Here is a 20,573-nt window from a genome sequence, read left to right on the forward strand (position 1 = left end):
CCGTCTATAATATCGCGCATGCGTACTGCCGTCTCGAAACTCGCGCATGCGTACTGCCATCTCGATGCTCGCGCATGCGTACTGCCGCCTAGACTTTCGCGCATGCGTACTACCGTCTCGCATGTCGCGCATGCGTACTGCCCTCTACACTTTCGCGCATGCGTACTACCTTCTCGCGTCTCGCGCATGCGTACTGCCGTCTCGCGGCTGGCGCATGCGTACAGCCGTCTTTGATGTCACGCATGCGCACTACCGTCTCGCGTCTCGCGCATGCGTACTGCCGTCTCGAGGCTCGCACATGCGTATTGCCGTCTCGCGTCTCGCGCATGCGTACTGCCATCTCGAGGCTCGCGCATGCGTATTGCCGTGTCGCGTGTCGCGCATGCGTACTGCCATCTCGAGGCTCGCGCATGCGTAGTGCCGTCTACACTTTCGCGCATGCGTACTACCGTCTACACTTTCGCGCATGCGTACTGCCGTCTCGAGGCTCGCGCATGCGTACTGCTGTCTACACTTTCGCGCATGCGTACTACCGTCCCGCAGCTCGCGCATGCGTACTGCCGTCTCGACTCTGGCGCATGCGTACTGCCGTCTCGAGGCTCGCACATGCGTATTGCCGTCTCGCGTCTCGCGCATGCGTAGTGCCATCTCGAGGCTCGCGCATGCGTACTGTTATCTCGAGGCTCGCGCATGCGTACTGCCATATCGAGGCTCGCGCATGCGTACTGACGTCTCGAGCCTCGCGCAGGCGTACTGCCCTCTACACTTTCGCGCATGCGTACTACCGTCTCGCGTCTCGCGCATGCGTACTGCCGTCTCGCGGCTGGCGCGTGCGTACAGCCGTCTTTAATGTCACGCATGCGTACTACCGTCTCGCGGGTCGCGCATGCGTAGTGCCACCTCGAAGTTCGCGCATGCGTACTGCAGTCTTTAGTGTCGCACATGCGTACTACCGTCTCGCAGTTCGCGCATGCGTAGTGCCGCCTTGAAGTTCGCGCTTGCGTCCTGCCGTCTATGATATCGCGCATGCGTACTACCGTCTCGCATCCCGCGCATGCGTACTGCCGTCCATAATGTCGCGCAGGCGTACTGCCGGTTCGCGGCTCGCGCATGCGTACTGCCGCCTACAATGTCGCGCATGCGTACTACCTTCTCGCGGCTCGCGCATGCGTACTGCCGTCTCGAGGCTCGCACATGCGTATTGCCGTGTCGCGTGTCGCGCATGCGTACTGCCATCTCGAGGCTCGCGCATGCGTAGTGCCGTCTACACTTTCGCGCATGCGTACTACCGTCTACACTTTCGCGCATGCGTACTGCCGTCTCGAGGCTCGCGCATGCGTACTGCTGTCTACACTTTCGCGCATGCGTACTACCGTCCCGCAGCTCGCGCATGCGTACTGCCGTCTCGACTCTGGCGCATGCGTACTGCCGTCTCGAGGTGCGTACATGCGTACTGCTGTCTAGGGTTTCGCTCATGCGTACTGCATTCTCGCCGCATACAGCTGCAGTTCCGCGCATTGGCCACCTGGCGGTAGCAGAGACAGTGGAAAGAAATACTCCGACGAAATTGCCGCGGATCCTCGGCGCAGCCCCTAGCGATCCGTTCTCTCTTGTGATGACGGGGGAAGAATACGAAGTTAGAATGGGGGCAACGACGAAGAAAACAGACGTAAAGTACTCCAAGCCCATGAAAGCTGTGCTAAGTGCTTATGAATATCTGTAAAAATGAGAAAGGGATTTTTTTTTCTTTTTGCCATCATCTGTTGCATTGTTTCAAATATTCACATACCAAAATGTAACTGCCCAGCAAATTTAATGATGATGAAATTAAAGCATGTTGGCAGAAAGTACCGGGCCATATTAATGTTCGCTCACCCTCTGTCTTGTTCGTACTTTAATGTATTTGTTTCCAAGCGCTTTTCTTCAACTCCAAGTTTCATTTCTGTCTTTTTATTCTTTTTAATGCCATAAAATGGATATCTTTAGGCCCTAGCATGTCTAAACAGGCAGACACTGCATAAAGCTGCAGTTCTGAGATTCGTGTGGACCATTACATTGTTTCCACAAAGATTAATGAAAATGACAATATACACACACAAATACACACCCAATACAGAATCTGGCACTCTACAGTCCTCTCAGAGCTTGTTACTGCTTTTTAGGCTGCTCTTCAGGTATTCTATCCTTTCCCCTTCACTCCCCTATGTCTTGCCCCATGCCTTCCCCATTTCTTTTTCAGGCTTTCCCCTTTATTTCCTCACTTCCTTCCCCATGCCATCCCCCTGCAACAGTGGGCATGCTGTACAGCGAGTGCATTCTGGAGATGATTTGCTTGTTCTCCAAGTCTGCTATGTCTTCATAAATCCCACATCGTGCCTCAGCAGAAATGGGGTACTGCAGTACGTCAGTGATCTCTGATTTGAGGAGCTCAGGGGCTGCACAAAGTACTTACCCTGCAGCCTCCCTATTTCTTTGAGGTTTGGGCCGAAAGGCTACACGCTGCTGTACAGACAGGTGTCAGGTTCAACCACTGAGGACACTAAATCCTACAATATTTTTGCAATGGTCTTCAATTGCAAAGTGAGTATATGACACATGTTTCTCACTGGGGAGCCATAAGCTGATCCAGGCAGTCTGACAGACAGCACTTGCTCTGTTCACACCAGGAATCTTAGCTCTTTTGCTGCACATGCAGCTTCTCAGCATCTTGCTGTATCAGTATTGAAATCTGTGCTACCCTGTCTATTAGAAATTTCACCAATTGCCTTTGAGGACAGACTGGAATCAAAATATGTGGGCCATCATAGCTTGTCCATTGATAAACCTCCCCTTGCTGGACAGGCAGACACAATTACTTTTTTTTTTTTTTTTTTTTTTTTCTTTATGCCTTTATGGGATCTTTGAGATCACAGCCTGAAGCAGTGATGGAGCACCTGGTGAGGGGTGTAGCCCTACGAGCACAGGTGGAAGCAATGCACCTGTGGGACCAGATGGGGCTGAGCCTGTCTCCACCCCTCCCTAATCTCATTTAAGGGCTGGCAGCCACAGAGGGATTGTCTCTTTCTGGAGGCTGTGTCCTGTGGATTGCTGGGTGAGCCCTGGTCCTTGGAAAGAGGTAGGTGATTTTTTTAAATTATTATTATTTTTATTGCAGGGTTTTGATCTCTGCCTTTCTGAGAGGATTCTATGCTGGTTTAGGGTAGCTATATCTGCTATGCCTGTCCTTATGATGCCCTTCAATTGTTCTCTGAGAAAAGTGAAGAGGTTGTCTCCCTTTCTCTGACCTGGTAGTAGCGGAACTGACATACATTCATTTCTTTTGCTATTATCTCATTTCTGGAATGCTTCAATTAGCCCCAAGGTAATACTGGTTGGCTTACTGAGCATTGCAACTCCAGAAATGCCTGGAGCTGGTGCTCTTTTCCATAAAGGGGTTCTGTGCTTTCCAGATCTTCTTTGCAACTCTTCTTAAACTCATTACCTTCTCATTAAGTCTCTGTTCCCTCTTTCATGATTCTCATCTCACAGTCTCCAACCTGGGACTCCAAACTTGGTTTGTCTGTCGCCACGGTGTCCCAGCCCATTTTATGATATGTTCTCTCTGTGTCCTCGTGCCCCACCCGCGTCTTTGTGTTCTCCCTGTGTCCTCTCTCCATGTCCGTTCTGTGTCTCCTAATTATGTTCTGTGTCCCTTTTGATCTCTTTCTGTTTTGCAGCTCGATGGGGTTTAAGGATTTCTGGGGCTCCTCTAGCTAGTGGTTTAAGCAGATAATGGAACACCACAAACCCCTTGTTTGTGCATGGCTTGTATGCAGGCAGCTTTTGTGATAGCTGTGGAAAGCTCACTTAAAGATGAAATGGGGGTTACCTTGCTCAGTGGGGTCTATTTTTCCAGCCCAATAAGCTACATGGCTAGTGATAGAGTGAGGTGAATCTACCAGGCTGGGACCTGAGCTTAAGAAAACCACTGGGCCCCAGTAGCCATTTTCTTCATCCTCACTTGATATAATACAGTCTCCACTACTCGAGCATAGTGAGCACAAATATTCTGTTCCCATTTTGTCTGGTTCTCTCCTATATCGCCCTTACAAATCTGTCAGTGGTAACAGGTGCCAGGGCATAATTCTCAGAGCACACTGTGGCCGACCGCCCCAGGGTCCTATGGTTCTTTCTGTTTCTATGGCAGATCTGGCTTTGTATTTATAGGAAACAAGGGATTGTTCTCCACTGGGCCACTTCATCAGGATCACCCCAGATATCTCCATTCCAGTTGTCTGGGGATGCCATTAGTTTCCTAACCTGTATGGTACCCAAACCCCCTGCCCCTCTTCCTTCCATCCCCTGACCCCCCATTAAATAGCTAGCTCTGCAGCTATGGGACCCGACAGTGTGATGAGGCAAGGCCTCTGATGTACTGAATACTGAGACTGGCACAGAGAGGCTCTACAACTGGTCTGGATCTTCCTGAGTGGAGTACTTGGTGAGTTTCCCCAGAGCTGCTGAGCATGCAGGCTTCCCTGCCTGCCCTTGTTGCACACCAGGCCATTGATGTCCTTTGTGTCATCATGTCTCATGGCTTCAGGTATCATACCATAAACTCCTTAGAGTTGGAAAGGACCATTTATGATGATCTAGTCCAATTTCCCTACAGTGAACAAGGACATCCACGGCTAGATCAGGTTGCCCAGGGCCTGATCCAGCCTCACCTTGAAGGGGACAGGGCATCCACCACAACTCTGGGCAACCTGTTCCACTGCCTCACCACCCTCGCTGTAAAAGATATTTTCCTTATGTCTAACCTAAATGTTCCCTTGTTCTTTCCTTTAGCTCCTCTTTAGGTATTGAAAGGCTGTTACCAGGTCACCTCAGAGCCTTCACTTCTGCAGGCTGAACAGCCCCAGCTCCCTCAGCCTGACCTTGTAGGAGAGGTGTTCGATCCCTTAGTTCACTTTTTTTGTGGCCATCCTCTGGCTGTGCTCCAACAGGTCCATGTCTCTTCTGCACTGAGGACTCTACATCTGGATGGAGTACTCCAGGTGAGGCCTCTTCAGTACAGAGCAGAGGGGCAGGATCACCTCCCTGCACCTGCTGACCACGCTTCTTTTGATGCCGACCAGGATATGGTTGGTTTTCTGGGCTGGGAGGGCACATTGCTGGCTCACGTCCAGCTTGCCATTCACCAGTACCTCCAGGTCTTTTGGGAGAGGCCTATGCTCAGTCTTTTCATCCCCCAGCATGTATTGGTAGTGGGGGGTTCTCTTGTCCCACGTGCAGGACACTGCACCTGGATTTTTTGAACCTGATGAGGTTCACCTGTGCCTGCTGCTTGAGCCTGTCTAGGTCCCTCTGTTTGGCGTCCTGTCCCTCTGGTGTGTCAGCTTGGTGTCGTCAGCAAATTTTCTGAGGGTGCACTCGACCCCACTGGTGATGTCGCTGATGAAGATATTGAAGAGTATCAGCCTCAGCATGGACCCCTGTGGGACAACACTCATCACCAATCACCATCCAGACATGGAGCCATTGACCGCTGCTCTCTGGACCCAATCCTGTAGCCGGTTCATTGTCCATTCAACAGTCCACCCGTCAAATCTGTATCTTTCCCATTTGGCGAGAAGGATGCTGTGGGATATTGTGTCAAAGGCCTTACTGAGGTCCAGGTAGATGGTACCAGTGGCTCTTTACTGGTCTATTGATGCAGTGGCACCATCATAGACAGCCACTAGGTTGGTAAAGCAGGATTTACCCTCGGTGAAGCCGTGCTGGTTCTCCTGTATCACCTTCCCTGTCTTACTTGTGCCTTAGTGCAACTTCCAGGAGGATCTGCTCTGTGCTCTTTCCCAGCACAGAGGTGAGACTGTTATGTTGGTAATTACCAGGGTCATCCTTTCTTCCCTTATTAAAAATAGATGTGATGCTGTCTTTTTTTCAGTCACTCAGGGAGGCACTCTTTTTGATCTAATGCAATGGTTTCCTAAAATTCAGTCCAATTGAAATTCTCTTTTGTCTAGTTACAAGGACTTCAAGCAGATTGTGAGCTTGGGCTTTACAGGTCAGCGGTGGAGCCAACAGGGAGGCCTCTGGATTTTTGAAGAGGACTGAGAAGGCTGAGAATCAGGTGCTTTGTTTGACATTTTTACTGGCTGTCTTACTTCAGGATTCTGTCTGTCCGTAGGCATGTCCATTTGGTTGGGTTAGCTGGAGCTTAGGAGCTTGACTTCAACTATACTTCAGTTCTTTATGACACAGACCTGTGTCACTTGTTGCCTAGACCAATTACACATATTGCTGGAGATCCCTCTGTGCACTGTAATTTTTTTTCCTTAAGTGTGGGGGTAGTATCTGCCTTCAAACAGATAATGTCTAAAATAAATTTATTTTTCTTTCTTTCTTTTTTTTTTTTTTTTCTCTTGGAGCAGTCGTTCAGGGAAGTGTGGATACTTTATTCTCTGCCACTATGTTTCCCATAGCGGTGTTCTAGGAATGGCTTCTGTCACTGACTGCTTGCTTGCTTATTTTCAGTACTGAAAGAAACCTACTGTTTTTGTTGTTGTTCTTTGTTTTGTTTTGTTTTTCTGCCTATGTAGAACTCCCTTTGTTTCCACTGTAGTTTTAAGTTGTGCTTTGGAATAGAATGTACAGCTGGATCTAGAATAGTTGCCAAAGAGGTGCAGGCAAACGGTGCTGGATTTCCCAGACGGAGGTCATAAAGTTCCTTGCCTTGTAAAGTGTTCCTGTACTATTCTTATATAACGTTGTATGTTACTGCTGTACTGAGATTTTTATTACAAATCCATTATCTGTTTCCCGAAAGTGATGCTGAGAAGCATGCCTCATGATGACATATGCATACCTTGTGCTTCATATTAATTCTTCCTTTGGGTCAAAAGTAGACTGAAATCCTTGAAACTGTGCCTGGGAATCCCACTGTTACTGAAATGGTTCAGCTGCCATGCCCGTGGTCAGGACGCCCTGCAGCAGATCCTGGCACCAGTTGTGAATGAAGGAGCTGACAACAAATTGCTTGATATCAAAACTGACTGAGTGGATATTTCCGAGCCTTGGGTGAGCCAGACAGAATCTCAGAGTGGCGAGGCCAGGTACGGGGGCACCAGTTTTTCTCATGCCCCCACATGGCCAATCAGTGAAATTGTGACCGTGTTTGGTGCAGGAGGCAGCAGGATGCATGTGTGCAGGCATGCGGAAATGGTTTAGGTAGTCACACTGTGCAGCAAATCTGCTGACCTTTATTATACTTAGTCCTCCAGGAAATGGTGCACATTCACCATGAAGCTTATAAATAACATGTGTTCCTACAAAATTCTATGGTGCGGGCAGGCAGTCAACTCTTGGACCTTTGGCTCAGTGGTACTTTTCTCTCTTCGAATCTTGAGTGCTCCTTGTCTATTTGCTCGGGCAGATTGACACCCGAGCCTGCCCCGGGAACGGAATATTTTGGCTCCCAGTTTACCTTGCACCCATTGCATGCATAATGAGGAGTCCAAAAAACTGCATGCTTAGGTGTGTACCAGAAAATGCGCATGCAAAATGAAGAGTGCACAATGACACATACGTAGTGCATTCTCGGAACTGGCGCATGCGCAGTGTGGCCCAGGGGCTGGCGCATGCTCAGTGTGTTCTTGCAGATGCCACATGCACAGTGTGGTCCCGGAGCTGGTGCATGCACACTGCTGTCTCAAAGATGGCACATGTGCAGTGCGGTCTAGGGGCTGGCACATGTGCAGTGAGGTCCCAGAGCTAGCACAAGTGCAGTGCGATCTCGAAGGAGGTGCATGCACAGTATGGTTCTGGGGATGGTGCATGCACAGTGTGTTCCTGGAGCTGGCGCATGTGCAGTGTGGTCCCAGGGATGGTGCATACACAGTACGGCCATGGGGCTGGTGCATACACAGTGTAGCATCACTGCCGGAGTATGTGCAGTGCGGTCTTGGGTCTGGTGCATGCACAGTGTGGGATCAAATCAAGCGCATGAGCAGTGCGATCTCAGAGCCATGCCCCCTCACCTTCCTCTCCAATTACTGTTTGCTTTAAGAATACTTTTAACTTTTCATTTTCTATCTTTTTATCCTTTTTGTAATATTATTTTCTATTTCTGATTCCTTCGTTATTCAAATTATTGTGTATAATCCATTTTCCATTCCTTTTCCTGCTTTTCTAATTCATACTTCTAATTTTCTGATCCCTCTTCTATTTCTTCTTCATACTGTTACCCTTAAAGCCAGACCCTGTCCCTCCTCCCTGGGGGAAGCCCCGTCCCCTCCCAATTTCTTTTTGCTTTATGAATACTTTGAACTTTTTATTTTCTAATCTTTTTGTTTTTTCCTTTCCTTAATATTATTTTCTGTTTCTGATTCTTTTTCTCGTTCTTTTTCCTTCGCCTTTTTCTTTTCTGACTCCCATTCTGTTTAATATTATTTTCTAGTAACTTTTCTACGTCATTCCCTTTTTTCCCAGCCACTTTTTATTATTCTTTTAATTATCTGCTTTCTATTTCTTTTTCACATTCTTTTTCTTTGTCTCATTCTTCTTCTAAATACTTCCCTAATTCTTTTTCTCGTTCTAAGTCCCTTTCTCTTTCTAAATCGTTTTACTTTTCTACATACTTTTTCAATTATTTTTCCAGTTCCTTTACTAATTCTATGTCTTCTTTACTTGATAATTCTTTACCTATTTTTTTTCCAATTCTAATTCTTTTTCCAACTTGTATTTTGTTACTAATTCTGTTAATGTTTCTGATTCTGTCCGAACTGTTAGCTGTGGGCCAGAGGCAGTGATGGAGCACCTGGTTAAGGTGTGAACAGCCCAGGGAGCACAGGTGGAAGCAATTCCCCTGTGGAGTGGGACTGGGTGGAGCCAGAGCCCACCCTGAGCTCATTTAAAGGCTGGCAGCTGAAGGAGAAGGGTCTGTGCCTAGAGGTTGCTCTGGCTGTTTGGTTGGGTGAGTGCTGAGGCTTGGGAAGGGCTGAGTTGTTGTTGTTTCTTTGCTTGATGCTGATCTGCTTGTTTTTGGTTCAGTGTTGAGCAGAAGGTTCTGGACACCAGGACTTCTTCAAAGAGATGTGAGGACTCCACTGAGGACATTGATGGACACAGCAGGAAGCCACAGCCAACGCTGGACACCAACATCAACACTTGATCTTGTTTGCCAAGGTCTGTTGCTCCCAGAGAGCATTCCTGCTCTTCTGGACATTCGATGGAATTGGTGTGAGTTTGTACTCATGCTCCCTGGGCTTTCCAAGGGTGTTCTCCTTACTTGACACCACCTTTCCCACCCTCTATTTCCAAGCAGGAGCTCCCCTTGGCCTCTGTGTCTCGCTCTGGCCAGGCAGATGTGGTGCGCCAACGGTACGCAGAGTCCAGACCCTGAGCAGAACAACTGAGGAGAGAGGCTGCCCTGGGTGAGACAGGAGAAGTGCCCCTTGAAGCGGGGGACGCCCCGCTGGCGCTGCCTCTCGCATCCACCGGCAGCACGTTCCTTCTCTCTCCTTGGCACCCGATGCTTTGCCGTCTCCCAGGGCTCACCAAGTCCAAATGTTCCCTGATGGAGTCCAACTCCAGCTTGACCAACACTCACCCCGGTCTGTCCCTGCACCAGCTGGCTTAGGGCTCCCCAGCACTGCTGGCTGTTGGTGCCTTCTGTCACTCCCAATCAGCATGGCTCTGTTCTTTGCCTTTTGGCTTCCAGAGCATTTGCTACAGGTTATGGAGTGTTTCTCTTCTCTCTCTTCTTGTCCTCCATGTTGCCTGTTGGCGCCTCGGTGGAGTTTCAGTGACCCAAATGCAGCCTGCTCTGCATTGACCAATTGTGATGCCAAGAGAAGAGGTAGGCTTCAAAACAGGCTGCTGGTGAGTGCTGTGCATGACTCGGGGTTCCTAGAATGTCCACTCTTACTTACTAACCCGTGTTGTTCAGCACCAAACATGAAGGCTTCTTCTTTCCTTCCAGGACTGGAGACTCCACCACCAGGTGCTGTTGTCATTCCTGACCTCCCTGGGTTGCGGCGTTGGACATGCCCTGATCCTTAGAAAGGGGTAAGAGAGCTGTATTTCATTATCAGAAGGTGATCTCTACTTACCTTGTCTTGTGTCCATCAGGAGGCAGTGGAGAGTTGTGACCCTCTCGAGTGCTGCAAGGACTCTATGGAGGCATTTGGTGGACGCCGCAGGAACCCACAGCCAGAGATGGATGCCAAGATGCACTCCTTCCTCTGTCTGGCAAGCTCTGCTGACCTGTGAGGTCGTTCCCACGCTTGCAGAGGTCCTACGGGCTTGGTGTTGGTTGTCGCTTGTGCTCACCTTGCTGTCACCGGGTGTTCTTCCTTTGCCCATCATAAGGGGTCCCCTGTTCTGATGGGGTCTCTGTGCCTTCTGCTTATCCCAGAGAACATGGGTTTGTTCTCTTATATCCAGGTTCAGTATGTTTTCCTGTTGTTATGTGATGTTTGCCTTAGTTTTTTTATTTTTTATTTTTTTTCCGGGCTGCTTATTGATCCATCCTGGGTCTGCAATAAACCAAATGATTTCTGGTAAGGTTTGACCAAGTGAGATGGAAAATCAAGTGGTAAACTCCAAAACAGGCTTGCAGTGAGTGTGTCGTATGACTTGGGGTTTCTAGCTTGACATCTGTTTTTCTGTGTAACCCATGTGGTTCAGTACCTGATTTGAAGGTTTCTTCTTTCCTTCTAGTATTGGAGACTTACCCACCACATGGTGATGCCTTCCCTGACCTCCTTGATTGCAGTGTGGGATGTGCCCTGATCCTTGGAAAGGGGTGAGTGATTCCTGCATCCTCACTAGAAGGTAATCTCTACTTACCTTTTCTTGTGTTCATAAGGTGGCACTGGAGAGTTGTGACCCTGCTGAGCAGTGCAAGGACTCTACTGAGGCTCTTGGTGGACACAGCGAGAACCCACACCCGTAAATGGATGCCAATATCTATTCCTTCCTCTGTCTGGCAAGCTCTGTTGTCCCCTGAGGTCATTCCAATGCTTGCAGAGGTCCTATGGGCTTGTTGTTGGTTTTCGCTTGTGCTCACTTGGCTTTCCAAGGGTGTTCCTCTTACTTGACACCCTTTCCCACTCCTCCATTTCCAAGCAGGAGCTCCCTTTGGCCTCCATGTCTCGCTCTGGCCAGGCAGATGTGGTGTGTCAATGGATCAAAGCCTTCAGAATTCAACCAAAAGAAATGGGGAGAGAGGCTGCCCTGGGTGAGACAGGAGAAGTGCCCCTTGAAGCGGGGGACGCCCCGCTGGCGCTGCCTCTCGCATCCACCGGCAGCACGTTCCTTCTCTCTCCTTGGCACCCGACGCTTTGCCGTCTCCCAGGGCTCACCAAGTCCAAATGTTCCCTGATGGAGTCCAACTCCAGCTTGACCAACACTCACCCGGTCTGTCCCCGCACCAGCTGGCTTAGGGCTCCTCAGTTCTGATGGGATCTCAGTGCCTTCTGTCCCTCCCAGTCAGTACAGTTCTGTTCTTTGCTTTTTGGGTTCCAGAGCGTTTGCTACAGGTTATGGAGTGTTTCTCTTCTCTCTCTTCTTGTCTTCCATGTTGCCTGTTGGCGCCTCGGTGGAGTTTCAGTGACCCAAATGCAGACTGCTCTGCGTTGCCCAAGCGTGATGCCAAGAGAAGAGGTAGGCACCACAACAGGCTGCTGGTGAGTGCTGTGCATGACTTGGGGTTCTTAGAATGACTTGTGTTCCTCCCTAACCCGTGTTGTTCAGTAGTGCTATTGAGGGTTTTAACTTTGATTCTAGGATAGAAGACTCTGCCGTCAGATGGCGTTGCCTGTTCTTCTCTCCCCAGTTTGCAGAGTTGGATGTGACCTCAGCACTGGATAAGGGGTAAGTGATTCCTTCATCCTGACCAGAAGGTAATCTCTACTTGCCTTGTGCTGTGTGGAGCAGGTTGCAGGGGAGAAGTGCAGTTGTCCGGGGCGCTGCAAGGACTCTATGGAGGCATTTGGTGGACGCCGCAGGAACCCACAGCCAGAGATGGATGCCAAGATGCACTCCTTCCTCTGTCTGGCAAGCTCTGCTGACCTGTGAGGTCGTTCCCACGCTTGCAGAGGTCCTACGGGCTTGGTGTTGGTTGTCGCTTGTGCTCACCTTGCTGTCACCGGGTGTTCTTCCTTTGGCCATCTTTAGGGCTCCCCAGTTCTGGTGGGATCTCCGTGCCTTCTGCTGATCCCAGAGTACTTCAATTTGTTCTTTTATTTTCAGGTTCTGTACCATTTCATGCTTCTGTGATGTGTTTTTCTTCCTTTTGTTTTACAGGATGGAATTGTACACCTGGTTGGATCTACGATGACCCAAATGCAATCTAGTAAGGTTTGGCCAAGTGTGGTGGGAAAGGAGGATGTAGGCTCCTAAGCAAACTTCTGGTGAGGGCTGTGTTTCATTTGGGTTTTTCTGGGATGCCCACTACTCCTCCCTACCCCATTTTGTTCATTACCGTGTGTGAAGGATACTTTTTTCCTTCTAGGATTGGGGACACCAGCACCAGATGCTCTTGCACTTCCTGACCTCCCTGGGTGGCAGCATTGGAAGTGCCTGGACCTTTGGAAAGGGCTAAGTGATTCCTTCATCATTACCAGAATGTAGTTTGTGTTCAACAGGTGACGGTGGAGAACTGTGGCCTTCTGTTCAGCGCAAAAAGTCTACTGAGGATCTAGGTGGATAGAACAGGAACGCAGAGCCATAGTTGGATGCCAAGATGCACGCCTTCCTCTGTCTGGCAAGCTCTGCTGACCCCTGAGGTCATTTCCATGCTTGCAGAGGTCCTATCTGTTTGGTGTCGGTTGTGCCTTGTGTTCACTTGGCTTTCACCTGGGGTTGTTGCCTTATAATATTTTTCCCACCCTGTTTCCAAGCAGGAGCTCCCCTTGGCCTCCATGTTTCGCTCTGGCCAGGCAGATGTGGTGCGCCAATGGTATGCAGAGTGTAGATCCCAAGCAGAACAACTGAGAGAGGCTGCCCTGGGTGAGACAGGAGAAGTGCCCCTTGGAGTGGGGGACGCCCCGCTGGCACTGCCTCTCGCATCCACCGGCAGCACGTTCCTTCTCTCTCCTTGGCACCCAACTCTTTGCTGTCTCTCAGGCTCACCAAGTCCAAATGTTCCCTGATGGAGTCCAACTCCAGCTTGACCAACACTCACCCCTTAGAGCTCCCCAGCATTGCTGGCTGTTGGTGCCTTCTGTCGCTCCAAGTCAGCACGGCTCTGTTCTTTGCCTTTTGGGTTCCAGAGCGTTTGCTACAGGTTATGGAGTGTTTCTCTTCTCTCTCTTCTTGTCCTCCATGTTGCCCGTTGGCGCCTTGGTAGAGTTTCAGTGACCCAAATGCAGACTGCTCTGCATTGACCAATTGTGATGCCAAGAGAAGAGGTAGGCACCACAACAGGCTGCTGGTGAGTGCTGTGCATGACTTGGGGTTCTTAGAATGACTTGTGTTCTTTGATTCTAGGATAGGAGACTCTGCCATCAGATGGCTGTTGCCTGTTCTTCTCTCCCCAGTTTGCAGAGTTGGATGTGACCTCAGCACTGGATAAGGGGTAAGTGATTCCTTCATCCTGACCAGAAGGTAATCTCTACTTGCCTTGTGCTGTGTGGAGCAGGTTGCAGGGGAGAAGTGCAGTTGTCCGGGGCGCTGCAAGGACTCTATGGAGGCATTTGGTGGACGCCTGCAGGAACCCACAGCCAGAGATGGATGCCAAGATGCACTCCTTCCTCTGTCTGGCAAGCTCTGCTGACCCGTGAGGTCGTTCCCACGCTTGCAGAGGTCCTACGGGCTTGGTGTTGGTTGTCGCTTGTGCTCACCTTGCTGTCACCGGGTGTTCTTCCTTTGGCCATCTTTAGGGCTCCCCAGTTCTGGTGGGATCTCCGTGCCTTCTGCTTATCCCAGAGAACATGGGTTTGTTCTCTTATATCCAGGTTCAGTATGTTTTCCTGTTGTTATGTGATGTTTGCCTTAGTTTTTTTATTTTTTATTTTTTTTCCGGGCTGCTTATTGATCCATCCTGGGTCTGCAATAAACCAAATGATTTCTGGTAAGGTTTGACCAAGTGAGATGGAAAATCAAGTGGTAAACTCCAAAACAGGCTTGCAGTGAGTGTGTCGTATGACTTGGGGTTTCTAGCTTGACATCTGTTTTTCTGTGTAACCCATGTGGTTCAGTACCTGATTTGAAGGTTTCTTCTTTCCTTCTAGTATTGGAGACTTACCCACCACATGGTGATGCCTTCCCTGACCTCCTTGATTGCAGTGTGGGATGTGCCCTGATCCTTGGAAAGGGGTGAGTGATTCCTGCATCCTCACTAGAAGGTAATCTCTACTTACCTTTTCTTGTGTTCATAAGGTGGCACTGGAGAGTTGTGACCCTGCTGAGCAGTGCAAGGACTCTACTGAGGCTCTTGGTGGACACAGCGAGAACCCACACCCGTAAATGGATGCCAATATCTATTCCTTCCTCTGTCTGGCAAGCTCTGTTGTCCCCTGAGGTCATTCCAATGCTTGCAGAGGTCCTATGGGCTTGTTGTTGGTTTTCGCTTGTGCTCACTTGGCTTTCCAAGGGTGTTCCTCTTACTTGACACCCTTTCCCATCCTCCATTTCCAAGCAGGAGCTCCCTTTGGCCTCCATGTCTCGCTCTGGCCAGGCAGATGTGGTGTGTCAATGGATCAAAGCCTTCAGAATTCAACCAAAAGAAATGGGGAGAGAGGCTGCCCTGGGTGAGACAGGAGAAGTGCCCCTTGAAGCGGGGGACGCCCCGCTGGCGCTGCCTCTCGCATCCACCGGCAGCACGTTCCTTCTCTCTCCTTGGCACCCGACGCTTTGCCGTCTCCCAGGGCTCACCAAGTCCAAATGTTCCCTGATGGAGTCCAACTCCAGCTTGACCAACACTCACCCGGTCTGTCCCCGCACCAGCTGGCTTAGGGCTCCTCAGTTCTGATGGGATCTCAGTGCCTTCTGTCCCTCCCAGTCAGTACAGTTCTGTTCTTTGCTTTTTGGGTTCCAGAGCGTTTGCTACAGGTTATGGAGTGTTTCTCTTCTCTCTCTTCTTGTCTTCCATGTTGCCTGTTGGCGCCTCGGTGGAGTTTCAGTGACCCAAATGCAGACTGCTCTGCGTTGCCCAAGCGTGATGCCAAGAGAAGAGGTAGGCACCACAACAGGCTGCTGGTGAGTGCTGTGCATGACTTGGGGTTCTTAGAATGACTTGTGTTCCTCCCTAACCCGTGTTGTTCAGTAGTGCTATTGAGGGTTTTAACTTTGATTCTAGGATAGAAGACTCTGCCGTCAGATGGCGTTGCCTGTTCTTCTCTCCCCAGTTTGCAGAGTTGGATGTGACCTCAGCACTGGATAAGGGGTAAGTGATTCCTTCATCCTGACCAGAAGGTAATCTCTACTTGCCTTGTGCTGTGTGGAGCAGGTTGCAGGGGAGAAGTGCAGTTGTCCGGGGCGCTGCAAGGACTCTATGGAGGCATTTGGTGGACGCCGCAGGAACCCACAGCCAGAGATGGATGCCAAGATGCACTCCTTCCTCTGTCTGGCAAGCTCTGCTGACCTGTGAGGTCGTTCCCACGCTTGCAGAGGTCCTACGGGCTTGGTGTTGGTTGTCGCTTGTGCTCACCTTGCTGTCACCGGGTGTTCTTCCTTTGGCCATCTTTAGGGCTCCCCAGTTCTGGTGGGATCTCCGTGCCTTCTGCTGATCCCAGAGTACTTCAATTTGTTCTTTTATTTTCAGGTTCTGTACCATTTCATGCTTCTGTGATGTGTTTTTCTTCCTTTTGTTTTACAGGATGGAATTGTACACCTGGTTGGATCTACGATGACCCAAATGCAATCTAGTAAGGTTTGGCCAAGTGTGGTGGGAAAGGAGGATGTAGGCTCCTAAGCAAACTTCTGGTGAGGGCTGTGTTTCATTTGGGTTTTTCTGGGATGCCCACTACTCCTCCCTACCCCATTTTGTTCATTACCGTGTGTGAAGGATACTTTTTTCCTTCTAGGATTGGGGACACCAGCACCAGATGCTCTTGCACTTCCTGACCTCCCTGGGTGGCAGCATTGGAAGTGCCTGGACCTTTGGAAAGGGCTAAGTGATTCCTTCATCATTACCAGAATGTAGTTTGTGTTCAACAGGTGACGGTGGAGAACTGTGGCCTTCTGTTCAGCGCAAAAAGTCTACTGAGGATCTAGGTGGATAGAACAGGAACGCAGAGCCATAGTTGGATGCCAAGATGCACGCCTTCCTCTGTCTGGCAAGCTCTGCTGACCCCTGAGGTCATTTCCATGCTTGCAGAGGTCCTACGGGCTTGGTGTTGGTTGTCGCTTGTGCTCACCTTGCTGTCACCGGGTGTTCTTCCTTTGCCCATCATAAGGGGTCCCCTGTTCTGATGGGGTCTCTGTGCCTTCTGCTTATCCCAGAGAACATGGGTTTGTTCTCTTATATCCAGGTTCAGTATGTTTTCCTGTTGTTATGTGATGTTTGCCTTAGTTTTTTTATTTTTTATTTTTTTTCCGGGCTGCTTATTGATCCATCCTGGGTCTGCAATAAACCAAATGATTTCTGGTAAGGTTTGACCAAGTGAGATGGAAAATCAAGTGGTAAACTCCAAAACAGGCTTGCAGTGAGTGTGTCGTATGACTTGGGGTTTCTAGCTTGACATCTGTTTTTCTGTGTAACCCATGTGGTTCAGTACCTGATTTGAAGGTTTCTTCTTTCCTTCTAGTATTGGAGACTTACCCACCACATGGTGATGCCTTCCCTGACCTCCTTGATTGCAGTGTGGGATGTGCCCTGATCCTTGGAAAGGGGTGAGTGATTCCTGCATCCTCACTAGAAGGTAATCTCTACTTACCTTTTCTTGTGTTCATAAGGTGGCACTGGAGAGTTGTGACCCTGCTGAGCAGTGCAAGGACTCTACTGAGGCTCTTGGTGGACTCAGCAAGAACCCACACCCGTAGATGGATGCCAATATCTATTCCTTCCTCTGTCTGGCAAGCTCTGTTGTCCCCTGAGGTCGTTCCCATGCTTGCAGAGGTCCTATGGACTTGTTGGTTTTCGCTTGTGCTCACTGGGCTTATCAAGGGTGTTCCTCTTGCTTGACACCACCTTTCCCATCCTCTATTTCCAAGCAGGAGCTCCCTTTGGCCTCCATGTCTCGCTCTGGCCAGGCAGATGTGGTGTGTCAATGGATCAAAGCCTTCAGAATTCAACCAAAAGAAATGGGGAGAGAGGCTGCCCTGGGTGAGACAGGAGAAGTGCCCCTTGAAGCGGGGGACGCCCCGCTGGCACTGCCTCTCACATCCATCAGCAGCACATTCCTTTTCTCTCCTTGCCACCTGGCGCTTTGCAATCTCCCTGTGCTTGCCAAGTCCAAATGTTCCCTGATGGAGTCCAACTCCGGCTCGACCATCACTCACCTGGTCTGTCCCCACACCAGCTGGCTTAGGGCTCTCCAGTACTGCTGGATATCAGTGCCTTCTGTTCCTCCCTGTCAACATGGTGGTGTTCTTTCTTTTTAGGTTCAGTAACGTGTCTTCTTGTTATGCGGTGGTACTCTTCTCTGTTTTCTTGTGTTTCATGTTGCCTGTCAATGCCTCTTTGGAGATACACCAAGTGAAATGTAAACTGATGTTCTTTGACCCAGTGTGATGGAAAATGAAGATGTAGGCTCCACTACAGCTATCGTGTGAGTGTCCTGTATAATTTGGGGTGTCTGGAATTACATTTATTTCATCCTAACCCATGTTGTTTGGTACCACATGCCAATGTTTCTTCTTTTCTTGTTGGACTGGAGACTCCACTACCAGATTCGATGGGGCTTACATGTCTTCCTGTGTTTGTGCACTGGTTGTGCACTGATGCTTGGCAAGGGATAAGTGATTACTCTGTGTGCCCTTTGGCCCAAATCCCAAATATTCCCCAATGTAGTCTGTTGTAGTAGGTGCTTTGCGGGGATACGTGCCGTATGGGATAGGCCTCTCCCTAAGCATAGTGAAAGGGTGCTGTTGTGCTCAGACAGACTGTCCTTGTTAATGTAGTAAACAAGATAAGAAGGCGAAGGAATGAGGAGACAATAGGAGCCAAATAAGGAATTGTGGTAAGGGGTTAGATCCAGTACAGACAAATCAGGACAGGGCACGATAGCTTAAGTAAAGGTATATAAGCTGTGCTTAGTAGTGAATAGACTGCCATTTTACTGCTCATCATGTTGGTGTACGTCTGCAGTCATTTGGCCCTGATCAGGTAATTGGTCAGTGCGCACTAGGGCTAATGCAGGAGGTTAACATTGCAGTTGCAGAAGGCAACAGTAGTCCAAGTCCAGCTTTTCCCACGCTCATCACATTTGTCCTCACGCTAAATTGGTTAGGGCTCTGAAGTAGTGATGGGTTGTCAGTGCCTTAGTTTGCTGACATCAAACTTTAGATTGTTTTTTCCTTCATGGCTGAACAGCATTTCTTGCCATCATGCAGAGTTTTTCTTTTTTCTTTTTGTGAATTTCACACATTCAATACTAACTGAATGTTTGATAAGCCTGCAGAGGCAGATCAGGGGAATAGAAGTAGCGGTTTTGGGGAGTAGTGTCTGAGGCCTTGATGGATTGTTACATGATATTTTTCCAGGCTGTTATGTGTATATTACATTTCTTTCCGATCTACTGTCCTAGTCGAAACGGGATGGACCATTTTGACTATTTGTCAACGCCCACCTGGCAATCTGAATTTAGGAGCCGCTTTCATGGACGTGTCGCTGCAGGGCAAAGAAGGCCTCAAAACTTCAGTGGACCTGTACCCCCAAGAGAGCTCTGAAACTTATGTTAAGAAAATAAATGTCTTAATATTTTTCTGTCTTCTATAGTTTTAACTGTTGCTTTAGCTTGGCTGGAAAATAGGTATGTAAAGCTAATTGAAAATCTTGCTGAAGGAAGGTTTTAGTGTTTCAGACTGTTGGGTTTGTATGACTCTCCCAAGAAGTGTAGGAAGTGTGCCAATTTACGCAGCAGTTGCACTAAATTGGACAATACTGAATTATGTAACAAATCAGATGGAAAACGGTGGAAATTGTAAATGCGTGGATGAAAATCAGAGTAAGGTTGTTGATTTGATTTTTTTTTTTTTTTTTTTTTTGTCATTATTACTAATACCTGAACCATTTTTATAGGCAGGAATGACAACAGTGCAAACCATATAAACTTTGGGTGCAGGAACCTGTCAGGTGTAGGGTGTTGTTGGGAATATGGCAATTTTGGGATGCTTACGAGCTATAATGAGACTGCTCGATGACAGCAAGGCAGGTACCATGATCCTAGGGCCACTAACAATACAGTGCGGTCTGGAGATAAAGATATATTTGCTATAGCGGGCATGGGGACTGCATCAATGTAGCATAGGCAAAAACACTGTCAGCTTCCCTTTGGGTATTGGTGGATGTGTGGAAATAGATACGCATGTGAAATTCTCCCATTGAATTGGACTGGGACATGCACAGCAGGTTATCTGATGCCTCACACAAGTATCTACACTTGCATAGAGCCACCATGAGGATTTTTAAGAGCTATGCAGGTATAGACTAAGAGAGGGAATACTCCACTAGTTGAAAGGACTATGGGATTCCATAGTTTTATTTGATGGGTACTTTCAGCTGTCAGAGTCACTGAACTGGAACAAGCAGTTGTGAATGTATCAGTCACTATGGAAAGAATTGAGAACCTAAGTTTAGAAGCCATCCAGGGTCTTCAGACAGAGATCTCATGCTGTAGTAAATCAGTCTTGCAGAATAGAATGGCCCTCGGCCTTCTTACCACAAAGGCATGAGGGGTCTCTATGATTATTAACCGGTCACTGCGCTTACATGGACTGAAATGTACACGTAGAGAGTGATTTATAGGCCATTTGGAGAGGCGTTTGAGAACTACACCAAGTCTCCTTACATGACCCTTCTGCTGGAATCATGGATATGTGGAATAAGCTTTGTAACTGACTGCCTAACTTTGTGTGGCTAAAGTGACCAGCTCTAGTTGTACTGACGATCCTCATTGTGATAACCTGCATAGGTGCGAGGTGTTCTTTCTGGTGCTATTGAAAAATGCTAGATGAGCGCTCCACCTAGAAGAGGTACCGTGTGAAATATCAGGTAGAAACGGGGAAGTAGTTCTGGAACACATTACTTCACAGTTGGGCACTGAAAGCAAAAGCCTTTGCATAACATATAGAAAAGGGTGGATTGTATCAAGGAAAGTATAAATCTGGACCTCATAGTATGTGCCAAGTTGGGAAGGAACACAGAAAGTGGTGGAACGTGAGGTCCGTGAGTACAAGGAAGATAAGGACGCAGAGCTGACGACACAATGGAAGGTCCATTGAAGGTCAGCGGAGTTGCTCTTTGTAACTGAATATGCAGTCCCGTGAACATAAGGAGGCAGAGCTGCCATTGCTGAGCATAAGGAAGCGAAGTTGCTGTTGCGACACAATGCAAGCCTGACCTTCTGAAGTTGGAAGCTCTCAGCGAGGTATGCTGATCACCTTCATCCAACACTAACCAGAGAACCGCGCTGCTTCTTTAG

General features: G+C 48.8%; 1 long non-coding RNA gene across 1 annotated transcript; it reads left to right on the top strand.

Moving 5' to 3' along the window:
* The first annotated feature begins 9,818 nt into the window (after positions 1–9,818).
* On the top strand, positions 9,819–18,853 carry LOC107050915. Its single transcript, XR_005839516.1, has 17 exons — positions 9,819–9,864; positions 9,965–10,050; positions 10,114–11,015; positions 11,116–11,224; positions 11,342–11,474; positions 11,597–11,672; positions 11,773–12,064; positions 12,163–12,398; positions 12,500–13,397; positions 13,477–13,770; positions 13,869–14,738; positions 14,856–14,988; positions 15,111–15,163; positions 15,287–15,578; positions 15,677–15,912; positions 16,014–17,699; positions 18,678–18,853. It is a non-coding gene; the product is annotated as an uncharacterized LOC107050915 (long non-coding RNA).
* Positions 18,854–20,573: the final 1,720 nt, after the last annotated feature.

The sequence above is a fragment of the Gallus gallus genome, chromosome 13 (assembly GCF_016699485.2).
Source record: "Gallus gallus isolate bGalGal1 chromosome 13, bGalGal1.mat.broiler.GRCg7b, whole genome shotgun sequence".
NCBI lineage: Eukaryota > Metazoa > Chordata > Aves > Galliformes > Phasianidae > Gallus > Gallus gallus.